A 6,646-nucleotide genomic window follows, 5' to 3' on the forward strand; every position below is an offset into this window, starting at 1 on the left:
CCGGGGTGAGGATGCCCCGCGCAGGACGGGGGTGCCCAGCAGGCCCGAACACTCCCAGTCACTTGGTAGCGGGGGGTGGACTCCAAGGCCTGGGGATCCCCTGCAGCCAACCCCGAGGGGACAGGTCTCCAAACCGTGTCAGACCTGAGGCACCCCACACGTCATCGGGGATTCAGAGATGTGGGGGAATCTGTGAGCACCCTACAAAAAATGCCAAAGTGTATGTGTGTGCGTGTGTGTGCGCGCGCACATGTGTGTACACGCACACACATCTTTGGAAGACGATGGTCCACTGTGTTGTTTTGTTCAGGGTCTTGAGAGCTCTGTGATCTAATGGTTAGGAGGGCACCCCTTCTCTGGAAGGTTTACATTTCCAGAGGAAAGCATGCGAAGAGTGGTGGACCCACGGTGGCTGGAAGCATTCCTCCATCTCTATCAGGCCTCTCATTCCTTGATGTGAAAACCTGACATTTTCTCAATCATACACAAACATTTCTTCTGAACCAGCCCCGTAGGCTGCCCTCCAGTCCGGATCCCTAATCCGGGCTTCTCCAGAGCCGGCCCTGGTTGGGGCCCAGTCTCCCTCCCTGGACTCTCTGTCAGCCCAGCTCTCTCTGGAAAATTACCATATCACTAGCAGGGGAGGATTTGGCCAGAGAAGCCAAGTCTGCTCTGATGGTAACAGCGTTCCCCACTTTCTTGTTGCTTCTTTTCAGCCCTGCTGCCCAGTTCTCTCTGATCTGCCCCTCGCCTCCATGCTGTACCTGGGTGTTTTGGTTTTGTCATCACTCCTGTGAGGGCCTGTCTCTGGCTACATCTAAACAGGAAATGTGAAAACAGGGATGCTGGTTGGGACGTTCAGAGCACTATAGGCTTTACCTTTCCCTGCCTGGAATGTCCTCCCATCCGCCGCACCAACAACTGGACAGGTGAAAAGAATCAAAGAGGAAAGGAAGAAGAGGGTGCAAGCTTGATGCCGGCCGCCTTGCCCAAGGCGGGGTGAGGCCAGCACTCGGGTCAACGTGAGGGTGAATGGAGATGAGAACAGAAGGGGAGGCCTGGGGCAGGTGAGCTGCCCAACAGCCACTCCACAGCGGCCCTGGCTGCGTGTGCCAGCCCTTCCTGTGAGTATAGGGAGAAGGGCTGCCAGGCCTCCAGCACCCAGGGGGAACTCAGAGGACACGATGGCAACATGAAGTCAACACTACTTCACCAACTAGAGATGCGGCCACCGCTAGGCTTAGAAGATCAGGGCCTGCCTGTGTTCTTGGCATACATGTCTGAGGCTTGGCAAAACCTACATCCCTGGTTGCTTATTGATACAGGAAAAGCCACAGATAAGCTTGTCTCCATTCCCGTAAGTGACGTGAGGACGTTTCCCAGTCACCCGGAGCAAGGCCTAGCACACAGATTGACCTTTCCTTCGTTACTCTGTCCTCAAGTAGCCCTTGCCGCAGGGATACCGGAGAAAGCAACAGCATTTTTCGCAGCCCTTATGAGACCTTCGTCCATACTTCAGGGAATCTGGGCCTTTCTAGAACTCTTATGGGCTGGGAAACTCCCTCAATGCAATGGGAAGGCTCCTCGTTGTGCTGCCCGGGAGCTTCGGACTCAGAGAAGTCCTGGGCAGATATCAGAATTCACAGAGCTGGACACACGACTTGAGAGAGAAAGGGATGAGGATGATGTGGTGGCCACACCTGTCATCCCAGCACTCGGGGAGGCTGAGGCAGGAGGACTATTTCAGCCCAGGAGTTTGAAACCCACCTGGGCAACATAGTGAGACCCTGTCTCTACAAAATATAAAACAGTTAGCTGGGCTTGGCGGCACACACCTGTAGTCCCAGCTACTCGGGAGGCTGAGGTGAGAGGATCCCTTGAGCCTAGGAGGTCAAGGCTGCAGTGAGCCCTGATCGTGGCATTGCAGCCTGGGCAACAGAACGAGACTCCATCTCAAAAAAAAAAATTGCGGATAATGGAAGAGTTATTCTTCCTCTTTACCCCATCCAAGATGGCTTTGGTGTTGACGAACTGAGAAACAGTTATCTTTAACATAATTCCGAGACAGAAACTCAGAGGCCCAAGGTAGTACGAAATTCTAGAAAGACAGCTGAAGGCTGGCCATCTCTTCCAGCTGCACCTGGCTCATCCTACTGGGAGCCTTTGTCCTGGCTCTGTCCTACCTTGAGGCAGCCTGGGGATGCTACTGAACTTCAGTGGGCCTTAGCTTCCTTATCAATAAGGCAGGGATAGGTCCAGGGTCTCTTATCCGGAACAAGGGAGGCCAGCTGTGTCCAGAGTCAGAGGCAAATATCCCACAGAGCATCTTACCCTGGGCTGTGGGCGGCGCCCCTTCATCAAACACTTGAATGTGCTACGGTGGGACAAAGGCAAGCCATCCCTAGCCTCAGGACAGTTCAGGCCACATTGTTCTGCCAAATTTAGAGGAAAACTAAGTTTTCAAAGTTTTTGCATTTCCAGGATTTGGGAGAAGGGATTGTGAACCTGTAGTTTCACACACGATTAATAAAAAGGTTGATGGAGCATAGTGTTCACTGCAGCTCTCAACATGACAGGTATAATCTTCCTTCCCTCCTCTTTGACTTCGCCACCTGTCCCGATCTGCCCAGAACATGGGCAACGCCATCCAGGAGCCACGAGCCTGGGCCAGCGGCCCGGGACGCTGGATCTGCCTGCTCTTGGGAAGAGGAGGGAAGGAAGAGATCAGAAAAGAGACTACTCATTTTCCTTGAGGCAGAAACTGGGGATGGGGAGCAGTGGTATCAAACGTAACACAGAGAGCCTCCCGAGATCTTATGTAAGACCCACAGCTCAGGGGCATGGGAAGTTCCGAAGAAGAGGAGTTGAGGTCTGGGCACATCTTAGGTGCTGCCATCTTGGCTCACAACTCAAGGCAGCAGGTGTCGGGCAAAGACTCACAAGGCCAGCCTCCCAGAGAACACAAGCCAGTCCTCAATAAAAAGTCCAAAATGGAGAGCAGGCCGGGCTCCTAATGCTCTGCCATCAACTGCACCCCTGCTTTATCCTTGTAAGTAGGAAGATGGAAACTTTGGCAAGCAAGGGCTGTCCTTGCAGAGCGGCTGATCTTCCATCCCTGCCTTACGCCCCGCAAGCAACAAGATGCAGGGGGTCTTCCCTTTGGCAAAATCCTTTCCTGTTGGGCAGAGATCCTGAGAGTGCTAGGACCAGAGTCAGGACAAAAAACAACAGCAGAAATCAAAAACCAGACCAGCCCCAGTGCCTGGGGGATCTCAGCAGCCCTGGAATTATGAGTCAGAAGTCGAAGCCAACTTCCAGAAAGACCGAGTCCCCTCGCCAAGGTCTCTCTTAGCCCCCAGACACATCCTAAAGCTCCCTAGGAGCTCACATCTGCACAAGGGTGTCTGGGTGAAAACCCCTAACGGTTTCCTGAATATTCCCAAATCATCCCATAGTCTCAGTCAAGGATAGGTCATAAAATGTGAAGCCCCAAGACTCACGGGGAAGAAATACTTCCTGGCACCCCCGGCAAGGGAGGCAGCACGTTCCGCGTCCTCCCCGATTTGGCAATTCTTTCTCTCTTCCTGGGCCTGTCACCACCGCTCGCTGGGTCTGTTTGCTTATTGTAGGAGAAAGACTTGACTTCGGTTCACGTCTGCAAGGCTCTCGGTTCCAGATCAGCCTGTCGTTAGCAGCACTGTGATTTTTCCAACCGCAGCCCTCACATTCCGCCTTGCCCAACTATTTTGGGTTGGGCTGCCCAGTCATCCCACAAGGGCAGAGGCTGGTATTGCAAACTTTGATTTCTGTTCCCAAGGGTAGCGACCGGCCGGCTCCGATGGTGATGTCCCACGGCCAAGGGGTGGGGGTGGGGAGAGTCTCCACAGAGCTTGGAAGAAGCTGCTGAGATGGAAACGTGGAAACTTGGCGGGCAGACCCAGCTTCCCTGGCCGCTGGCCCATGCTCGTGGCTCCCGGATGGCGCTGCCCGTGTTCTGGGCAGCTCAGGACAGGTGGAGATCAGGACTGGCAGCTGCCAGGGAGATCAGGTGAATAGGCTTCTTTATGGTCCTCACACCTGCAGAAAACCAGGAGGGCAAGAACGTGCCCTCTCCGAGGAACCCGCCTTTCCGCAGAAGTTCTCCCCTGAGGCCATGTACACGCCTCGCAGCTCTATCAAGCCATTTAATTTCCCTACACCTCAGTTTCCCCATCTCTAAACATTTACTCTCCTGTTTTGGCAATGAATGCCTTCAGTTATACGGAGATGGGCGTAACGGACAATTAGGCAACATTTTACCCGATAAATAAGATGGGAGGGCCCCCTGGTGGACTCCCCAGTTCCAAGCACTGAACTGCGAAACGAGCAAGAGAACGCGTAAGCGAACACATGAAGGAATGATTCAGCGAACACATGAAGGAATGATTCAGCGAAGAATGTCTTGCCTTTTCCGCAGAGCCACAGAAACTAAAGGGAATTTCCAGCAGGAGGCTATGGTGAAGTCTCTGATGATGCAAAGAAGACAAGGAGAATGAAAATCCAATGAAAGCCCGATGGTATCGGTTGACCTTAAGGAGAGTGATTCTATGGCACAGCCTCTCTGGAAGGTACGGTGTGTTTGCTCACAGTATGTCAATATCCTTTGACCCAGTGGCCTTTCTGCTAGGAGTTTATCCTACAGATAAACTTAGAGTGGTGCTCAAATAGGTAAGTTCAAGGATATCCTCTGAAGCATTGCTGTAGTAAAAAAAAGATCATAGATATCCTCCAAGGGCATCATTAGGGGCCTAGTAAAATAAATTCCGCACAGCGGAATACCGTGTAGCTCTTCAGAGAATAAGCAGCTCTCTATATGTGATATGGAACAATCTCCAAGCTATATTGTTTTGTTTTGTTTTGAGAGTTTCGCTCTTGTCACCCAGGCTGGAGTGCAATGGCGTGATCTCAGCTCACCACAACCTCCGCCTCCTGGGTTCAAGCAATTCTCCTGCCTCAGCCTCCCGAGTAGCTGGGACTACAGGCATGTGTCACCATGCCCAGCTAATTTTTTTTGTATTTTTACCAGAGACGGGGTTTCACCATGTTGACCAGGATGGTCTCAATCTCCTGACCTCGTGATCCACTCGCCTCGGCCTCCCAAAGTGCTGGGATTATAGGCGTGAGCCACCGCGCCCGGCCTATATTGTTAAGTAAAAAACTACAAGCCCTTACTGAAAAGCATGAAAGAAAATCCAAATAAATGGAAAAGCAAAACGTGGTCTTAGATAGAAGACCCAATATTATTACAAAATCTCAGTTCTCGCCCAATGAAGCTATAGATTCAAAGCAATTCCACTCAAAATCAGACAAGGCTGAAGGTGGGTAGGGTAGGAGGGGACTTGTCCTACGCCCTAGGAAGGCGTATTATGAAGACATAATACTGAAGATACTGGTATTGAACAGATGTGATCAAGTATCTTAGTACGATGTAATAGAAAGCCCCTCCCAACAAATGACCCACGTGTGTATGAAAAGATCTATGACGAAACTGGCATTGGACACATATCCATGGGGAAGGGATGGATCAATTCCTGAAAACACACGGAGATGTTGGGGCATCCACAGAAGAAGAAATGTAAATGGCCAAAACGTATAAGAAAAGATGTACAAGCTCGCTGTAATCAGGCAATGAGCACACGCTTATTACCATCAGACTGGCAAAATTAAAACATCTCATGATGTCTATGGAGCTGTTACTAGAAAGGGTCCCGAACCAGACCCCAAGAGAGGGTTCTTGGATCTTGAGCAAGAAAGAATTTCGGATGAGTCCACAGAGTAAAGTGAAAGCAAGTTTATCAAGACAGTAAAGGAGGCCAGATGCAATGGCTCACGCCTGTAATCCCAACACTTTGAGAGGCCGAGGCAGGTGGATCACAAGGTCAGGAGTTCAAGACCAGCCTGGCCAACGTTGCAAACCCTGTCTCTACTAAAAATACAAAAGTTAGCCAGTCACTGTGGTACACACCTGTACTCCCAGCTACTCAGAAGGCTGTGGCATGAGAATCACTTGAACCTAGGAGGTGGAGGTAACAGTGAGCCAAGACTGTGTCACTGCACTCCAGCCTGGGCGACAGAGTGAGACTCTGTCAAAGAAAAAGGAGGGAAGGAAGGAAGGAGGGAGAGAGGGAGGGAGGGAAGGAAGGAGGGAGGGAGGGAGGGAAAGAAGGAAGGAAGGAGGGAGGGAGGGAGGGAGGGAAGGAAGGAGGGAGGGAAGGAAGGAAGGAAGGAAGGAAGGAAAGAAAGAGGAAGGGAGGGAGGAAAGGAGAGAGGGAGAGAAGGAGGGAGGGAGGGAGGGAAGGAGGGAGGGAAGAAGGAAGAAAGGAGGGAGGGAGGAGGGGGGAGGGAGGGAGGGAGGAAGAAAGGAGGGAAGGAGGAGGGGGGAAGGAAGGAAGAAAGGAGGGAGGGAGGAGGGGGGAGGGAGAGAGGGGGGAGGGAGGGAGGAAGGAAGGAAGGAGGGAGGGAGGGAGGGAGTTCTGAGGGAGGGAGGGAGGGAGGAATGAAGGAAGAAAGGAGGGAGGGAGGGAGGAGGGAGGGAGGAAGGGAGGGAAGGAGGGAGGGAGGAAGGAAGGAAGAAAGGAGGGAGAGAGGAGGGGGGGAGGGAGGGAGG

General features: G+C 52.2%; 1 long non-coding RNA gene across 1 annotated transcript; it reads left to right on the forward strand.

The window, feature by feature from the left end:
- Positions 1-403: 403 nt before the first annotated feature.
- Positions 404-4,858, forward strand: LOC116525558. Its single transcript, XR_004257726.1, has 2 exons — positions 404-1,067; positions 4,457-4,858. It is a non-coding gene; the product is annotated as an uncharacterized LOC116525558 (long non-coding RNA).
- Positions 4,859-6,646: the final 1,788 nt, after the last annotated feature.

Source organism: Sapajus apella, unplaced genomic scaffold (assembly GCF_009761245.1).
Source record: "Sapajus apella isolate SASKATOON/1434 unplaced genomic scaffold, GSC_monkey_1.0 scaffold48, whole genome shotgun sequence".
NCBI classification, from domain to species: domain Eukaryota; kingdom Metazoa; phylum Chordata; class Mammalia; order Primates; family Cebidae; genus Sapajus; species Sapajus apella.